Genomic DNA, 20687 nt, shown 5'->3' with positions numbered 1-20687 from the left:
TTCAAACAAATCATTAAATACATCCATGCTGTCAATTTTAATAATATCCCAGCAGTGCTGATAGAATTCAATGGGAAAACCATCAGGGCCTGTTGCCTTATTTTTCTCTATGTGATCAATAACCTCTTTAATTTCTTCCAAGGAGAATCTCCTATCCATGTTTAAACGATCTAGGGCATTGAGATTTTCCTCCTCTGTCCAAATTTCATCACTTAACCTGATACCTGTATCAGCCACAGGTCCAAACAGGTCCTTATAAAAGGAAGTAGCATGCTCCAACAGAGCAGCATCCCCTTGTATAATGGAATCTCCTTTTCTCAGGGAGAAAATTGTTCTTTTCCTTTTACACCCATTGGAGGCTCTATGAAAGAAAGCAGAATTGCTATCTGCCTGTAGAAGCCAATTTTCTCTAGATCTCTGTCCCAGAAGGATTCTTCATTGTCCAAGATTTTTAGCAATTCTTGCTGTAGCAGAATCTTCCTTTTTCTTTGGACTGGAGACAAAGTTCCATTTTCTTCAATATCTTCTAGTTCTTTCAGCTCTGTAGAAATATCTCTCTTTTTCTTAATGTCAGCACCTCTCAGATTAGCACCCCATCCTTTCAAGACATTTTTGACATTTTTTAATTTCTTATGTAGTCTGTCCAGGCTATTGTTGGCAAACACTTCTTGAGCTCAACTTCTCTTGATTCTGTCCAAGAAGTTTTCTTCATTGATCCATCTTTTCTCAAATCTGAATTCTCTGTTTTTCACCCTGATGTCCAAGGTATCAAGAATCAAGGGATTATGATCTGATACCTCTCTCACAAGCTTATGGATAGTGACTAAAGGAAATAAATCTTCCCAGGATCTGCTCATCAAAAATCTGTCCAATTTCTCCAAAGTGGGATCAGTGTGGTTATTAGACCAGATGTACTGACCACCAGACATATGAATTTCTCTCAAAGCACAAGTGTTGATGATGGAATTGAAAATATCATACCACTTGTTATGAGCCATGGCTTTAATTTTTTCAGAGGAAAATCTTAACAGATTGAAATCTCCCCCTACCAAAATTGGTAGAGATTGATTGCTGCAAATATTACCTAGTTCCACAAGGAACTCTTCTTTATCACAATTCTGTGTTGCTCCATATACAATAATCAAAGCCCATTTTACTGATAACTTTAGATGAAGCAGAGTCACTTTTATATGGAATTTCCCACAGAAGTGTCACAAATGGTAAACCTGGATAGCCTAAAACCACCTAGGATACTCCCACTTCTGCCAACAGAACTGATCCACTTCCAATCAAACTCTCCTCTGGGGCCAATTCTCCTGAAAAAGCAGGAGAATAATCCCTTTAATAATTTCCTGGAGACCAATAAAATCCAGTTGTTGATTCCTTAGGAAATCTGCCAGGAACACACTCATGCCTTTCTTGCCCACTCCTCTGCAATTCATGGAAGCTCCTATCATAGATACTTAGGGTTTTTCTTCCTTCTTCTGGTTCCAGCTACAATGCCACTCAAAGGGTGGTCATTGCAAGCTTTCACCTGGGCAGCACATGATTTTGATTACGCCCCCACATTGGCCTCACTTGATTTTGACTGTGATCCACACCTTCCTATCTTACAAGCAGATTTTTTTGGCTCTCTTCTTCCTTCTGGACAAAACAGGAGTAAAATCATCCTCTTCCTCACCTCTATCACTACCACTCTGCTCAGTACCAAGCCCAAGCAAAAGAATCTTATTTGCATCATCACTGCTACATGGGCTTGCTACGCCATTGACTTTGCAATCCGGGCAATAACATTGATGGATCCGCTTATCTCGTCCCCTAATGACACATCGATGATACAAATGCACTCGTTCAACGCCCCCAGGATCTTAAGCCAAGCTATATACTGCATGCAGAAACACCAATTGGCAACGGGTTTTGGGAAAAGATCTTGCTAACTAGAGCTGACCAAGAACCGCAGTGCAATGGGTATTTTCGTGCATTGGCTCTAATCCATTTTCTTTATTTGCGAGCAGAAAAAGTACACTCGATCTCACGCATCGTGTTAAAATGCATGCAGTGAGGGCTCGTCTATATGCACACTTAATTACGCAAGGTGGTTCAATGGTACGACGGTATGCAATCCTATTGGGAAACAGGTTACTAGTTTAAAAAGAAACTTTTCGCGCGCATGCAACACCAACCTGATCTCGTTCTGACATTGTTTTACTAACCATTTTGATCTTTTTTTCTTATTATCCTGCGCGCAGCCAGTATTAGCACAGTCAAAGAAGGAGCTTCTGGTAGTAATGCGGATACAAGCCAGTCCAAATCAAACTTCCGCGGGAAAACATAGCGCGAAATGAAAAAATGAAAATGCAAAATGTCTGCCGTGTGTGACGGCACGCACACGGCAAACAATTTCCGTTACCACGTTGGGCGGGGATGTGGGCCGAGCGTGCCAGTATGCCGGGCGGTCTGTTTTGCTGTGCGTGTTATCCATTCTTTGCCGTGCGTTTTGTTTTGCCGTGCGTTTTACGCAGGTTTTGCCGTGTGCTCATTCTTTGCCGTGCGCTTCGAACTAATGTGCCGTGCACTTTTTCTATGCCGTGCGCTGGCTCTGTGGGCTCACGGCATTACATTCTTTGCCGTGTGTTGCCGCACGGCAAAATTTGGGCGCACGGCATAGACAAATTTTCCGGTAGTGAGTATTAACAACGGGCAGAAACCAACTTTCTTTGGCCGGGCCCAACTCGATATGCTCGAGGAGTAAAATTAGCACCGGACGCATGTGTTTGCAATTCAGTTCGAAGGGACAACAACAGGGTCGATCGATGTGCCAGAGGAAACCAACAAGTCTTTTTACTGTTCTTCAACTAGCCTATTTGTGAAACATGGTAATAATTTGTACCCACGGCGATACATTTGACGTGCACGCGCGCTGTTACTATGCTGTTACTTTGTTATTCATATGCTATGTCGAGGCATACCTAGCTAGAATTACCCAGCTCGTGAGTTTATTGAGGGAACAGCAGTCTCCATACTTATCTCGTATATGGAGGATGGAATAACCCGGCCAATAATTTGGATGTAGATAAAGAATAAGTAGGCACCAACAGATCGTAGAGATGCAAAAGCTAGACTCGATCTCTCTCGTATGCTGAAATCATCTAGCTAGGCTCGTTTGTTTAATTTCCTCACGTGCAACGGCTATGTGGTTTTCCTGCGGTGTTTCCTTCTTATTCTGGAAGTGAGACACGGTTTAGTATCAGCAATCAGCACTGGTGTGTGTTTCCTACCATATTTGTCGATCGTGTGAAGTCGCGCGAAATTCTATCCATTTGAACCTTGACGTGTTTCAAACCCCATCCAGAATCGCGGATCACTACATAAGCGCCCCACGCCCCACGCTCTCACTCGCGATTCCGTATTTCCTCTCCCACTCCATTCAACCCTTGCCTGTGCGCGGCGGCGGCAGATCGGAGTTCTGACCACGGTTGTTCGGCCAGTGGTATTTCATCAGCACAAGTCTCCGGTGAGTACCGCCATCCTTCGCAGTGATTTTATGCCACGAATGACGTTGGATTTGGCGTGCTGTTCTAACATCCTGATCGATGTCAGCAACAGGTTGGATTCTCCATCAGGGTTCGTCCGTATCTTCTAGGTATTTCACCGTCAATTAAATTAATTTCTGGTGGTATTTACAGATCTTGTCGGCACAGCCACCTAGGCCACCGGTTTAATCCGACGTTTCTTTTCTCCCTTGTAATTACATTAAGCACTGTACTAACCTACTAATACACTGCTTTTCGTGCCAAAATCGCAGCCACAATCTCTCAACTGCTGTACTCGGCACGACTGTCCTCGCGCTCCTCGCCAACTTCATTTGCATACCAGCAGGTGAGATTGGCTCGTTTATGCATTGAACCTCTATTCGTACGTACTATAGTTGTTAGTTTTGTGATCGAGCTTCATATGGACTTAATAGAAGCTGCGAGCGTGGGAAACTTCATTTATACATCATTGTTTTTCTGACATCATTTTCGATAGCTATACATCAGGTGTTTTGGTGCATGGTAGTGGGATGGGTCATGCTTCCAAAAGATATAGTTTTGTACATATGACTTGTAATTTAATCTATCCGCGCGTAAGCTACTTCTATCTGTCACGTCCTCCTTTTGTAGCATTGTCTAACACTCCGAGTGTTTTGGTGCACACGGTACTGCCAGAGAGGGGTGATTACTTATATCTTGTATTAAATTGTATACACGACTGTAATGACTGTCAGAGAGTGTTTTCTTGGCCGGACTGATGATCTAATTCTATGTACGGTAATGACTGTTGATTGAATTTTACTTGCGTTTTTTTTACTGTACAAAAACATTTGTTAGCATTGACGTCGCTAGGCAAATACTATTCCGAAATCAGTAAAATGACTACACTCTACTGCATCACTTTCAGCGTGAAAACAATGTTATGGTAACAAAAAGACTTCATTCTTACTAATATTATCGTCCTCAATTTTTGTAGATGGCCGATGTTCAAGCCGATCTCCTCAACATCGGGTTCCCCAGGATCTTGTGGGATTGTCTTCAGCTATGCGGTTTCGACAGGAAACCTGTGTACACCATGGAGGAGCATGAAGTTGGTGAGACTACGATGGAGTATGTGGCCAAGATAGTGGTGCTGGCACGACCAACTCTAGATCAATTCCCATATCGTTTCACTGGGCCGAGGATGCCGTCAGAGAGCCTGGCTGTTCAGCTTGTCGCACGAGAGGCGATCCGGCTCTTGCGGGATGCACTTCCTGAGATGCGGCAGCGAGCATGCCGATACCTCCCTTTCAAGGAAGGACCACAAGCTCAGAGTACCATAAAAGATGCCATGGACGAAGACGATCTAGCACTTACCTATCAGACCTTCTTCACCATTGCTGAAGACCGAGTGTTGGATGACATCATTGAAGAGCTCACCGAGGCTCGCCGAGACCTTCACCGAACCCAAGATCGACTACGCATTCTGGAGGAGCGAGATGCCTCGGAGCGTCGGCGCATTCGAGTTTCCCGTGGGGGAGTTCCTATTTTTCGAGACATCTACGTGGAGGGTGAGCAACCGACGAGACAAGCCCAGATGACGAGTCGACGGTACCTTCGCCAATTTAGGAGAACGGCCCCGAGAGATGAGGTGCAGCCTTCGGAACAAAGCCCGGGGGTTGATCCAGCTCCGTCCTCAGCAACAACACTCGAGCACGCCCCCGACGAGTTTGAGGAGGATGAGGATGAGGAGGAGGAGCAGGATGAGGAAGAGGAGGAGGAGGAGGAGGAGGATGAGGAGGAGGAGGAGGAGGAACCTGAGGAGCCGGTGCCCGAGTAAGAGGATCAAGACAACAACATCATCACCATTCAGCTTGCAGCCTAGACCCTGAGGAGAGATCGGAGAGCTCACCTGATAGGCATAGTTTTGAGCTAGTTATCCCTCGAGAGTAGTTGATTCATGTATGGTTCATGTCTTCATGACATACCACTCTATGTTGTGTTCAGTTGAGTTGCCGTGTTGTTGAAATGGGAACTACATGTCAGCATCTCGTCATAAGATTATGTTGGCCCTTCGGAGCATTGTTTATCTTTTTGTTTAGAGTCCTTTTACATTCATTGCTAACCAATCCCATGACCTGTCCACCAAGTCTAGGACGGAACCCTCCATCGTCATTACACTACAACATAGTCGTGTTGACAAATATCAATTATTATAAATTAATAGTAGCAAAGACAATTAAGTTACACTTCATACATGATAGCTAGTATCTTGCTCGGAAAAATTCATGCGATGATGTATTTCCATACTCCACGGTGCCATGGGTTATATCCTTAAAGCCACATTTTCATCTCTTCCAAGTTTCAAAGTCAGACAAACTTGTAACCCCGATGCATTCTGCGCAAAAAATGACAACTCAGCTAGTTGATCCGCTATAGCCTTAAAGAAGGCAAGACCACAGTTCTCCTCGTAGTAAACCTTCTACACGCATGTCATTTCGCAAGCGAGCAATGTCTTGAAACAATAGTTGCAAAATTATGGCACTATCGTTTTGTAACTAGATATCTTACAGTACCATTTGAGTTCAGCAAATTAGACATTCAGAACAATTCAAATTGAGAGGATGACTTCTTGTTAGTTCCATTATGCAAATTGGGTAATTCTAAGTTTTATGAGATACATATCGAGCCATTTAGGCAGCACAATCAAACTACTGTATTTTAATAAGTATCCATCTAATCCACACAATGGTAGATCACAGATGGGACATGTTTTCATGTTTGGTGCATCCATCAATGAAGCAAATGATAGCCGTGACTTCATCTAACCATGCAGATATTTAAACAATTAATGAAGCTAATAGATGATTTGTGTGTAAAGAGTAGTAGCACAGATCATGTGTCAGCACGCGATGTCGCTTCCAGTAGCTCGTCCGTGCTAGCTGTGTTATGAAATATGGGTGCACACTATCATCTATGTACGGAGCCTTTGATTTCTAGCAAGATATCACAACTATAATATATGAACCGAGAAAGGTTTTTGGGAGAGGACAGTGAAGTTATTGGAATTTCAGAAAGCGGTGAACGTAGTAGAAAGATAAAACTTGTCCCAAAATCAATTGTTGTCCAGTTGACTATGGATCAATGAACTCTATGTTTAACTATGAAACACACCATATACAATTAAAATAATTATTGCAATCTAATACATGAATAAGTTCATAACAATACAAACAATAAATAAATAAGTTCAAATACAAATTACAAGTTCAAATAAATAACATAGTTCATCACAATACAACCATCAAATTAATAATTTAACAAAAAATCAGTTGTTGCCATGTATCTTCGAAAGCATCTAAATCAAACCATCTCGGAGTTAGGAATGCATGTCACTGTTCTCAATCTCTCGGTACACCTGGAGAAACTACTGGATTGTAGCTTTTATCTGTTCTTTTTCGCCTAATTCTTCTCCTCATACACCGATAAACATATGAAAATTGTTGGCCACGCTCATTTTCTAGAATCATGTTATGCATGATTAGACTGGTTTTCATGATCCTTCCCAAAGTTTCTCATCCTAGAACTTGTCCAGTCCTTGCACAATGGCTAACCGAGATTGCAAAACCCCAAAGGCTCGGTCCACATCTTTTCCACGCGCAACTTGCATTGTAGAGAAGTGAACATTATTTATACCTTGGGGGTTTGACATTGGCCTCACAAAATATTGCCCACTCGGGATATATTCCATAAGAAAGATAATACCCCATTGTGTACTTGTGCTCATTAAGCATGCACTGAACATGGGGATCCTCTCCATGAGCTAACCTCGTAAAAAGTGGAGATCGATAAAATACATTGATATCATTGCTCGATCCCCGGAGCCCAAAGATAGCATGCCAAATCCATAGCTACTAATCTGAAACAACTTCTATAATTATAGTAGGATCATTCATACAGCTGTGGAAAAGCTCTTGCTAAAGGAAAATCATCTTCACATACTAGCAACCAATTAGCTTATGGCCACTATCTGTTGAACACGCTGCAGGAGGCCATGGTGCCACCACGCACGAGAGATGTAGCAAGGAGGGTGGAGCAGCGCGTACCTCCGAAGATGTCACGGACAAGGCCGGTGAGTGATGGTGAAGCACCAGTGTGAGGGCGTCCTGGCTGAGCTCGATCACGGATGTTGCGTGGCTAAGAAGCTCCTGGGCGACCTCCCCAAGCGCTAGGGACAGATCATGGGGGTGGCAACACTGTACGAGCAGCCGGAGAGGTTGAGGGTGTGGCGGGATCTCGTGAATCTAGTCAGCTGACGTCGATGGCATGGCATCGGCTATGGCCGGCGGGCGGGGTGATTCGGGGTAGGGAATGATGGGATTCGTAGCATAGAAAACAAAAAATTTCCTACCGCAAGAACGAATAACAAGCCAAGATCTAATCTAGTAGATGGTAGCAACGAGACGAAGATGAGACTAACCCTCGAAGATTCCAAAGCCTACGAGATTAGATCTCGTTGTTGATGTAGTCGATCACTTGCCGCTTTCAAAAGCGCGTCGAAGATCTTGACGGTGCCACAATCGGGCAGCACCTCCGCACTCGGTCACACGTTTGGTGTTGATGACGACGTCCTTCTCCCTGTTCCAGTGGGCAGCAGATGTAGTAGATCCTCCTCGGAATCCCGACAGCACGATGGCGTGGTGTCGGTGGTGGTGGAGATCTCCGGCAGGGCTTCGCCTAAGCGCTGTGGGAGAAGATGGAGGAGGAGAGAGGCTAGGGTTTGGGAGAGAGGGGGGCTAGGGGCGCCGGCCAGGGGGGCCCTTTGGTGGTGCGGCCAAGCCTTTGGGGTGCCCCTTTGTCCCTTTAAATAGGTGGCCAAGCCCCTTGGGTCGTCCATAAACCTGCCCCAAAGTTTGACTGAGTTTCGATAGGCTTCCGATTCCGAAAACGTACTCCTACTCGAACTCTTTTGCCAATTCCGAAATTACATTAAGGAAAGACTTATTTTCCTTTAAACCAACGTGGTTGCACCTATTATGGAACCCTCCGGACTTCCTTAGACATCCTGGGTCATCCCGGACACTTCTGGGACCTTCCATAATATTCCGGACTATTCCGGTCCTTCCAAAACCTTCTAGAAGCTCCGGTCAAAACACCGGACCTTTTCCGAACCCCGGAAAATGACTTCCCATATATGAATCTTATTCTTCGGACAGTTCCAAACCACCTCGTGATGTCTCGGATCCCATTCGAGACTCAGAACAACATTCAAGCTCCATTCCATATTCCATGTCTACTTAAAACGACATCAAACCTTAAGTGTGTCACCCTACGGTTCGAGAACTACGGACATGATCGAGACTCCTCTCCGATCAATAACTAATAGCGGGACCTGGATATCCATAATAGCTCCCACATATTCAACGATGACTTCACGATCGAAAGAACCATTCACATACGATACCGATTCCCTTTGTCACGCGATACTTTACTTGTCCGAGGTTCGATCATCGGTATCTCCATACCTAGTTCAACCTCGTTACCGACAAGTACTCTTTACTCGTATCGTGGTATGTCATCTCTTCTGACCTAGTCACATGCTTGCAAGCTAATCAGACGACATTCCACTGAGAGGGCCCAGAGTATATATATCCGTCATCGGGATGGACAAATCCCACTCTTGATCCATATGCCTCAACTAACACTTTCCGAATACTTAATCCCATCTTTATAACCACCCATTTACACAGTGGCGTTTGATGTAATCAAAGCATCCTTCCGGTGTAAGTGATTTACATGATCTCATGGTCGAAGGACTAGGTAACTATGTGCCGAAAGCTTATAGCAAGTTGAACTTAATGACTTGATCTCATGCTATGCTTACTATGGGTGTGTCCATCAGATCATTCACCTAATGATATGATCTTGTTATTAATAACATCCTATGTTCATGATCAGGAAACCATGATCATCTATTAATCAACAAGCTAGTTAAATGAGAGGCTTACTAGGGACTCTGGTTGTTTACACAACACACATGTATCAATGTTTCCGGTTAATACAATTATAGCATGGAGTGTAAAAATTTATCATGAACACTAAGATATAACAATAACTATTTTATTATTGCCTATCGGACATATCTCCAACAGGGAAAAGGCTAGGGACGTGTGGGATAGAGGCCGGAGGGAGAGGATGCAGTTGGGGAAGCAATCGAGGGGCCGCCAGACTTAGCCGGAGGCGCCAGTGCGGCGGCTATCGGTCGGGGGTTTCGCGTTGGCCACATGTGGGCCCCAAGACATGTACTATGTGGATTCCACCGATTCCGCCAAAATCTACAAAATATAGATTTTTGAGACGCACCACCAAGCTAGCACAACATATACATGAAAACACGCATACAATGCGGTCAAAATCAATCACAAGTAGGATGAGGATACTTAGCATGTAAAATTTTGCGAGAGCCTTGTGCCTTCTTTGCCCCTGGCTTGCGTGGACATCCCCGGATAGTCCCTGGGTTGGGATGGAAAACTCCCGCCACAACGATGAAATGGATCTCTTCATTCCTTGACTCCATCTCATCGGTGATGGTAATAAGGCAGATTTTTGGGTGGATCCTTGGGCGGGTGGGCTCAGTCCCAAGTGCATCGCACCATCCATCTTCGCTCTCACTAAGAGGAAGAATTGGAACGTTCGGAAGTCTATCAGAAATGAAGCTTCGATCCTTAACCTCGATATTTCCGCGGGCATCTCGGTTGAAAACCTACATGAATTCGCCATGCTTTGGTAGCAAACCTTGCAAATCACCCTCCATGATGATGTACCAGGCTCCATTTTTTTGAAACTTACCACCGACGGTGCCTACTCTTGCTTGTTGGCCTAAAAGGCAAAATTTTCCGGCACTATCCGTTGTTGCATGAATGGCGTGGTTTGGAAGGCTTGGACCCCTCCAAACTGTAAGCACTTCTCCTTCCTTATCATCCAAAACCAGGATTAGATGGCGGACCACCTTGATAAGCGTGGGTGACCTAATGGTAGGATTGTCCTCTATGTCGGTGCCAAGATGAATCGGCCTCGCACCTCCTCTTCAAATGCTGCTAACCATTCGCATTTTGAAGATGGTCAAAAATTAGCTTCACATTCATGACTTTGACCCATATTCTTGGAGAATTGGTGGACCTTCTCATGTCGTAAGAAGCAAAGCAATGGACACCCTACTCATGCTAGACTCTTGGGAGATTTGGAATGGACGAAATGTGATAACCATAAAAAATGTGAGCACCATACTAACCATAGTCTTTGATAGAATTAAAACGGAAGCAAGGACTTGGGTGGTGGCCGGTGAAAAGCACTTGGTTCTTTTGATTGCGGGGGAGTGGGCTTTTCCCTTGGTGTGGTTGTAAGTCTAAAACTTTGTTGTATAACTTCTCCTTAGTTAATGAATTAAGGCAAATCTTTTGACTTTCTTAAAAAGTACAATTTAGTTGGGTTTTTTTAGAACCGAATCTCCAATCTCTTGGGAGCGACCATGTCATCGATTCAGCGACTATGGGCTGAGATAAGCTGGTTCGCCCATTCGTAACAACCTTCAACTGACATGATAATTAATTTGTTTTCGAACTGACACATATCAATGGAGCAAACAACATAGAAATACGAAATACAGAACCCACTAGAAACAAATTGAGTTCAAGTTGATCGATCTGGTGCCATGGCATACAAAGACTTCATCTGGTTTCTCGCATGCGAGGATGAAGCACTAGTAGAAAAATGGGCATCCGTCTGAGCCTTTAGTATCGGTTCCCTTACGAACCGGTACTAAAGGGGGCATTAGTGTCGTTTCCCCTGCCCAGGCGGGCGAGGAACATCTATACCGGTTCGTGAGGGCCTTTTGTACCGGTTCGTGTTACGAACCGGTAAGAAAGGGTTTCAGCCCAATTTTTAGGCGGAGGTGGGGCCAGGGATGGACCTTTGGTACCGGTTCATCTAAAGAACCGGTACTAAAGGGTGCCTGCCCTATATCTTCAACGCCCCCCAATCCCTGCATCATCTCTCATTTTCCCTTCTCCTTCTCTCCTCTCGCATTTCTAAATATTTTGCATCTCTCACACTCCAACAAATCTCCATTTTTTCTCCACCATTTTAACAAGATTAACGGCATCCATTTCTCCAAAGGTTAGCAATATCATCCTTTCTTCCGGCGTTCCTAATTTAGCTCATTTCTTTGCTAGTTAAACTTGTATTATTTTTCTAGTGCTAGCAAGGTGTTCGATGAAATGCCTAAGTTAGGGATTTCATTCTTTTTATATGCAATTTGAGCTCAAATTAAACTATGTTTTGTTGGTTTTAGTATCATCCCCGTCCTCACCGCCGTCGATTGCCAGCGTTGTCCCCTAGCCGGCAGCGTACCACCTCGGTGAGCCTCTTCTTTTTTATAAGAAAACTTAGTTTTATGTGATGAACTTGAATATTAATTAAGTTGGTCACTCATATATCCATGATGTTGTGTATTTAATGATTTTTGATATACTTATATAACGCAGATGGATCGATAATGGATGTACGGTGACCGATGCCATCCCGGCTTCATTAATGGCATGCATTATTTTCTCAACGTGGATAAGGCAAACAGGCGGTCGAATGGTTTCATTTATTGTCCATGTAGTTCATGTAATAATATGAAGGATTACTCTACCTCAAAGACCCTTCACGTCCTCCTACTTGAGAACGGTTTCATACCCGGATAAAATTGTTGGACCAATCACGCAGAAAGAGGGGTTATAATGGAAGACAACGAAGAAGAAGAGGATAGTGACAACTATCCTATGTTCACTGTAGACGGTGATAGTGAATGGGGGAAGACGAAGCTGAAGAAGAGCCCATTTTTGATGACCCCGATGACGATTTGGGTCAGGCCATTATTGATGCGAAGATAAAATGCGGAAGTGAAAAGGAGAGGTTAAAGTTGGATAAAATGTTAGAGGATCACAACAAACTGTTGTACCCAAATTGCGAAGATGGCCAGAAAAAGATGGTTACCACACTAGAATTGCTGCAATGGAAGGCAGAGAACGATACTTCTGACAAGGGATTTGAAAAGTTGCTGAAAATAATAAAGAAGATACTTCTAGGGGAGAACGTATTGCCCTCTAGTACGTACGAAGCAAAGAAGGTTGTCTGCCCTCTAGGATTAGAGGTGCAGAAGATACATGCATGCATCAATGACTGCATCTTCTACCGCGAGGAGTACGCAAATTTGAATGCATGCCCGGTATGTAGTGCATTGAGGTATAAGATCAGACGAGATGATCCTAGCGATGTTGAGGGCGAGTCCACCCCCAGGAAGAGGGTTCCTGCGAAGGTGATGTGGTATGCTCCTATAATACCACGGTTGAAACGTTTGTTCCAAAACAAAGAGCATGCCAAGTTGTTGCGATGGCACAAAGAGGACCATAAGAAAGATGTGATGCTGAGACACCCCGCTGATGGGTCGCCGTGGAGAAAAATCGGCAGAGAGTTCAAGTCATTTTCAGATGACGCAAGGAACTTAAGATTTGGTCTAAGTAGATATGGCTTTAATCCTTTCGGGGAGCAGAGCTCCAGTCATAGCACCTAGCTAGTGACTCTATGTATCTATAACCTTACTCCTTGGTTTTGCATGAAGCGGAAGTTCATTATGATGCCAGTGCTCATCCAAGGTCCAAGGCAACCCGGCAACAATATTGATGTGTACCTGATGCCATTGGTTGAAGAACTTTTACAGTTGTGGCGTGAAGAAGGTGTACCTGTGTGGGATGAGCACGAACAAAAGTAATTTAACCAATGAGAGCGTTGTTGTTTGAAACCATCAATGATTAGCCTGCTCTTAGTAACATTTCAGGACAGTCAAACAAGGGATACAATGCATGCACACACTGTCTAGGTGAGACAGACAGTATATATTTGGGAAACAAGAATATGTACCTGGGGCATCGTCGATTTCTTCCAAAACAACATCACGTAAGAAAGAGAGCAAAGCATTTCAGAGGTGAGGCAGATAACCGAACGAAGCCTACCCACCCTACTGGGGATGTTATATATGATGTTGTCAAGGATTTAAAAGTGATCTTTGGAAAGGGTCCTGGCGGACAATCTGTTCCGCATGATGTTAACGGACACGTACCCATGTGGAAGAAGATGTCTATATTTTGGGAGCTACCCTACTAGAAAATCCTAGAGGTGATCGACGTGTTTCACGTGACGAAAAATCTTTGCGTGAACCTGCTAAACTTCTTGGGCGTTTATGGGAAGAAAAAATATACACCGGATGTACGGCGGGACCAGCAAAGTATCCACGAAGGAAACAACTTGAATCCATAGAAGTATCAAGGTACTACCAGCTACGCTCTAACCAAAGAAGAGAAGGATATTTTTTTTTGAAGTCCTGAGTAGCATCAAGGTCTCGTATGGCTTCTCGTCGAATATAAAGGGAATAATAAACATGTCAGAGAAAAAGTTTCAAAACCTAAAGTCTCATGACTGCCATGTTATTATGACACAATTACTTCCGGTTGCATTGAGGGAGCTTCTACCGGAAAATGTTCGAGTACCCATTGTGAAGCTATGTGCTTTCCTCAATGCAATTTCTCAGAAGATGATCAATCCACTAACTCTACAAAATTTACAGAAGGATGTGGTGCAATGTCTAGTCAGCTTCGTGTTGGTGTTCCCACCATCCTTCTTCAATATTATGACGCATCTCCTCGTTCACCTGGTCGAAGAGATTGTCGTTCTCGGTCCTATATTTCTACACAACATGTTCCCCTTTGAGAGATTCATGGGAGTCTTAAATAAATATGTTCATAATCGTGCTAGGCCAGAAGGAAGCATCTCCAAGGACTATGGAACAGAGGAGGTCATTGAGTTTTGTGTTGACTTTATTCCTGACCTTAAGCTGGTCGGTGTTCCTGAATCACGCTATGAGGGGAGACTGCGTGGAAAAGGCACGCTAGGAAAGAAAGCACCAACGTGTATGGACGGACATTCTTTCACTCAAGCACACTACACAGTTCGACATAATTCCAGCTTGGTGGCTCTGTACATATTGGAACACAAGAATATCTTACGCTATGAATACCCGGAGCAACGTGAGATTGGATTGATGGAGAACACATGAAGACTTCCGGCGGTTGGTTGCAAACACGTCTCATGAATGTCACTGATGAAGAACAGCTATACTTGTTGGCCAAGCAACCATCTTCGACTATATCGACTTTTCAAGGGTACGAGATAAATGGGAATACATTTTACATGTTCGCCCAAGATAAAAAGAGCACCAACCAAAATAGTGGTGTCCGCTTTGATGCAGTAGAGGACAATGGAAAGAAGGTCACTTATTATGGGTACATAGAGGAGATATGGGAACTTGACTATGGACCTAATTTCAAGGTCCCTTTGTTCCGGTGCAAATGGTTCAACCTGAAAGATGGGGTACAAGTAGACCCGCAATACGGAATGACTAAAGTGGATCTCAAGAATCTAGGGTACAACACCGAACCATTCGTCCTAGCTAGTGAAGTGGCTCAAGTTTTTTATATGAAGGACATGTCTACCAAACCAAAAAAAAGAAAAGAAAGGCAAGAGGACACATCATACGATGAGCCAAAGCGCCACATAGTTCTTTCAGGAAAAAGAAACATCGTGGGAGTAGAGGACAAGACAGACATGTCAGAAGATTATAATAAATTTGATGATATTCCACCCTTGAAGGTAAAAACTGAACCAAGCATCATGTTAAATAATGAAGATCGTCCATGGTTGCGTCGCAATCAGAAGAAAGGAAACACATGAAGAAAACTTAGAAGACTAGATAGGGATCATAACTTGTGTATCTCAATATGGAAATCACTTTCCCATTTATTTTTGTGTAATGATGTTACTGTATGTAAGATATTAACAATGGAGATGGTTGGCTTGTTTTACTAGTTAAGTAACTTTCACGGGCTTGCAGGGAAATTTTTTCGAGGCGGAGCTTCCGAAGATGCCGTAGGGCGTGAGCACCAACGAAATCTTCGAGAAGCTCCGCCACGGGTGATTTCCCAACCCTTTCCCCAACACTGTTAGAGGAGATTGAGTCTTTCACGGGCTAGCAGGAAGATATTTCCTAGGCGGAACTTCCGAAGATGGCATAGGGCGTGTGCAGCAAGGGCATCTTCGAGAAGTTCCGCCATGGGAGACTTCCCAACCCTTTCCTTCATCCATGGGGATGAAACTCTCCCTACCTATGTTGGCTTGTTGAGCTGGTTGCCATGGCGTATCGATGCTCCTTTTATAGGCACGGCGCCGCTTCTACTTTGTCTTGTTCCTCCGACAGGGCTTCGTGCGCTGCATGGTTTATCTCATCGAGCAGTGCGTCCACCCACGCGTCCTTATCCTGCCATCATCTTTAGTCTCGGTTGCACCCACCAGCCGATAGGGTTAGGGTTAGGGTTAGGGTTACCCACCAGTCCTTATCCCACCGAGAGTTTTGTTAGATGACACAAAAACCACCTTTAGTCCCGGTTGTACCCACCAGCCGGGACTAATGGTTGCCCGCACGTCAGCCACCCCCCAGATAAGGCCCTCCCAGATAAGCCTCCCCTAGATAAGGCCCCCCATCTTTTGTCCTGGTTTAAGCCCCCACCCGGGATGAAAGTTTCCCGCGCCACTGCGTTCCCGTCTATTTTCTTCCCGCGCTTTCCACCGCTTCCCGCCTCCGTCTTCCCGCCATTTCTTCACTATATATATATGTAGGCTTGGCCTCCATTTACATATCACATCTGGACTCATATTTGCAAACATCATCACTCTCTCCCATGGCTTCCATCGTATCTCTAACTCCCTGGGAGGCGGAGGCGCTTTGCGCCTCGAACTACCCCTGCGCCGGGCTACCGTGTCCCGACCAGCTGGTTGATGAGCGTCGAAGCGTACCGGTCCCTCCTGTCCCTCTAGGTGTGGCGCGCCAGATGGCCATAATGAACCACTACTACTTCGAGCTCACGCTAGAGCAGCGGAGGAATTCCCAGTGGCATCCCGACTACAGCCCAACTTGGGACGGCTTCTTCATCAATCGGCGTGAGAGTGCGCTTGCCAGGCACGAGGAGGACGGCCCGCCTCGTTCGAACTTCAATGAGGCCGGTCGTCGGCTTTGGTAGCACGGCCGTACTCTCCAGAGCATCATAGCCTACCGTGGCCCCCGCCTGCACTACCCTCAGTCCCAGCCCACGCGTGCTCACCCGCCGAGGTTCGACTACCGCGACCCCAATGCCAGCGACGATGACATCGGCGACTACGATGACTACACTGGCGACGTTTATAGGGCTAGGCACGAGTATGACTCAATGACTCCAACATTCGAATCTGGCCATGTATCTTAATTTTCAGTTGAGCTCTGTACTTTAAATCGAGTCCAATCGTAATAAAATTTTAACCCCGCCCATTATTTCCGCCCTTTTCCTCCCGCACGGCATCGTGGCGGGAAACTTTCCCGCGCGACGTCGTGGCGGGAAACTTTCCCGCGCGAACGGCGTCATGGCGGGAGTAAAGAAACGTAATAGAAAAAGAAATAGAAAATAAAATATAAGAAACAGAAAAGAAATAGAAAAAGAAATAGACAAGAATTAGAAAAACACATAGAAAAAAGAAATATACAATAAATAGAAAAAGAAATAGAAAAAATAGAAATAGAAAAAAAGAAATAGAAGAGAAAAGAAATAGAAAAGAAATAGAAAAGAAAAAGAAAAGAAACAGAAAAGAAAAAGAAACAGAAACAGAAAAGAAACACAAAAAGAAAAGAAACACAAAAAGAAAAAGAAAAAGAAAACTAAAAATGACCTTTGGTACCGGTTCGATCCAACAACCGGTACCAAATGGCTTTCGTACCGGTTGGTGGATCCAACCGGTACCAAAGGTCCCTCGCCTCGTTTTCCCTTCGCCCCGCGACCAAGTCGAACCGCAGATAGCTAAATTCCCCGCGCGCACAGCACCACACCGTCGCCCGCGTGCACCGCACCACGCGTCGTCGCCTGCAGCGCCACGCCACCATCACCCGCAGGACCAAGCGTTGTCGTCGCCATCGCCCGCAGCACCATGCATCGCTGTCGCCCGCCGCTCGATCCCCTCTCCGCGCGTATGTAACCAAAGGTGAGACCTCCGGCCCCTTCTCCCCTCCTCCGGCGCCGTCGCTCGCCGCTAGCCCATGCGTCGCCGCCGCGATTCCCTGCCCAGCTCGACGCCACGCGCGTGCCACCGAGACCAGGCCAGCCACGGCGCTCCAGGCTAGGCCACCAGGCGCTCGCCGAACACCGCCCGCCAGGTGCTCGACACAATCCCCAGCCCGGTGGATATCACCTGGCCGGACTTTGATTACACAGATGCCGGCAAGGAGGCGGCGGCCGCTCCATGGTGGCGACAGAGATGGTGAAGTGCAAGGCGAGGAGGCGGGGGCCGTTGCATGGTGGCGACAGAGATGGTGCAACCCGCTATCCTGGCTCGGTGGGTAGAGGAAGAAGAGGGAGTCGCTGAGCTTGAAGGGGAGCGACTTGCCCCACTGCACGTACACGTCCGGCTTGTTCCCTGGTGGGGGTGACCACGCGTCCAGCCCCCCACCTTGTACATCGCCACGCCGCACCCGTCGGCCAAAAGCAGCACCGCCACCGCGAAAGTCGACCGGTGATCCGTCTGCGGGCGGTTGAAACGGTCGGATTAGGGAAAGGGTTAAGGGGCATGAACAATGCGGGCGGTTGAAACGGTCAGATTGTTACTAAGGAATCATATCTTGGTTAAGAGAAGGCAAAGCTACAACCTTTCATTAGGCAATCTAAGTTTTGCGTCCAAGGGGGTACGTGAAGGACTCCAAGAGGAGGAGAGCGAGAGGCAAACAGAAAAACTGATCTAGGGTTTCAACCCCTCATCGGTGACGCTGTCGGTCTGCTCCGTCTCGCGTGGCCTTGGGACCTTAGAGGTGTGGCCGACCACGACCTCTCACCGGCAGGAGGGTTTTTGTCCTATGTTATTTTTTGGGTTTTCATCCTAGTTTGTCGTCTTTGTCGGTGCCGCCGTGGTGGAAGCGGCCCTGCCGCCGCGACATCGAGGAGGAGCTCCGAGTGTTAGCAGTGTTATAAAATTGCAATAATATATGTTACTCCTAAGTATATATGTGAAATGCCTCGCACACTCTCTTAATCTTGTGTTTGGTTATTGCTTTCTTCACTTGAATTGTTATCCATCTAGCAATCTATTATGATCATGACATGATGAATGAAATAATTGCACTTAGTTTTGTAGTGACATTGAGCTATGGAGGATGGCACCTTCGTCCGAGATGAGGAGAAAGAAGAAATGGTGTAGAAATGATAAATGAGAGTGCCCGTGGACCGGAACCCGATGGAGAACCCGATGGAGATAACGATGATTTCTCACAATTTCGGAACGATGTTGGTGAGAGACTTGAGTCTGAAGAAAGAAGAGACAATGAAGTATCCTTAACAAACTCCAGCGAGGTGTATATTTATATATCAAGGCTATGTTCATCACTAGATGCATTCATTTATTTGTATTGCACTTATTAACGAATCATTTTTCTTTTAGCCTTCTGGATCATCGAGCAAATCTGTTAAAAAGCAACGAGGCCCGACACAACGTCTAAAGGGCGAGGGTAGGTTAGCCCTTGATGTCTACGGGAGCTTCTATTCTTGTAGACAGTGTTGGGCCTCCAAGAGCAGAGGTTTGTAGAACAGCAGCAAGTTTCCCTTAAGTGGATCACCCAAGGTTTATCGAACTCAGGGAGGAAGAGGTCAAAGATATCCCTCTCATGCAACCCTGCAACCACAAAGCAAGAAGTCTCTTGTGTCCCCAACACACCTAATAGGTGCACTAGTTCGGCGAAGAGATAGTGAAATACAGGTGGTATGAATAAGTATGAGTAGTAGCAACGGCACCAGAAAAGTGCTTGCTGGCGTGTAGTTGATGGTGGTAATATTGCGGACAGTACAGATGCGATGAGAACGAGTAAACAAGCAGCGATAGCGATATTTAGGAACAAGGCCTAGGGATCATACTTTCACTAGTGGACACTCTCAACATTGATCACATAACAGAATAAATAGATAGATGCTAGACTCTACACCCTCTTGTTGGATGATGAACACCACTAACTGTGTAGGATTACACGAACCCTCAATGCCGGAGTTAACAAGCTCCACAATATTCAATGTTCATGTTTAAATAACCTTAGAGTGCATGACGGATCAACATAACCAAACCAAGTACTAACATAGCATGCACACTTGTCACCTTCACGCTACGAAAGGAGGCATAGATCACATCAATACCACCATAGCAATAGTTAACTTCATAATCTACAAGAGATCACAATCATAGCCTACGCCAAGTACTACACGATGCACACACTCGTCACCATTACACCGTGCGGAAGGAATAAACTACTTTAATAACATCACTAGAGTAGCACATAGATAAATTGTGATACAAAACATATTGCAATCATAAAGAGATATAAATAAGCGCCTCACTATGCCATTCATAACGGTGAATAAGTATTACGTGAAATATAGCCTAAGAGACCCACACGGTGCACACACTCGTCACCTTTACACACGTGGGACAAGGAGTCTCCGGAGATCACATAAGTAAAATCCACTTGACTAGCATAATGACATCTAGATTACAAGCATCATCATATGAATCTCAATCATGTAAGGCAGCTCATGAGATTATTGTATTGAAGTACATAGGAGAGAGATGAACCACATAGCTACCGGTACAGCCCTTAGCCTCGATGGAGAACTACTCCCTCCTCATGGGAGACAGCAGCGTTGATGAAGATGGCGGTGGTGTCGATGGAGAAGCCTTCCGGGGGCACTTCCCCGTCCCGGCGGCGTGCCGGAACAGAGACTCCTGTCCCCCAGATCTTGGCTTCGCGATGGCAGCGGCTCTGGATGGTTTCTCGTACCGTAGCTTTTTTGTCTCGAGGTTTTAGGTCGAGGGGGCTTAAATAGGCGAAGAGGCGGCGTCAGAAGGTCAACGAGGCGACGACACCATAAGGCGGCGCGGCCAGGGCCTGGGCCGCGCCGGCCTATCATCTGGGGGGCCTGTGGCCCCTCTCGGCGGCTCTCGGGTGTTCCGGATGCTTCGGGG

Source organism: Lolium rigidum, chromosome 4 (assembly GCF_022539505.1).
Source record: "Lolium rigidum isolate FL_2022 chromosome 4, APGP_CSIRO_Lrig_0.1, whole genome shotgun sequence".
In the NCBI taxonomy this organism is placed as follows: domain Eukaryota; kingdom Viridiplantae; phylum Streptophyta; class Magnoliopsida; order Poales; family Poaceae; genus Lolium; species Lolium rigidum.
This window is presented reverse-complemented; position numbering follows the sequence as displayed.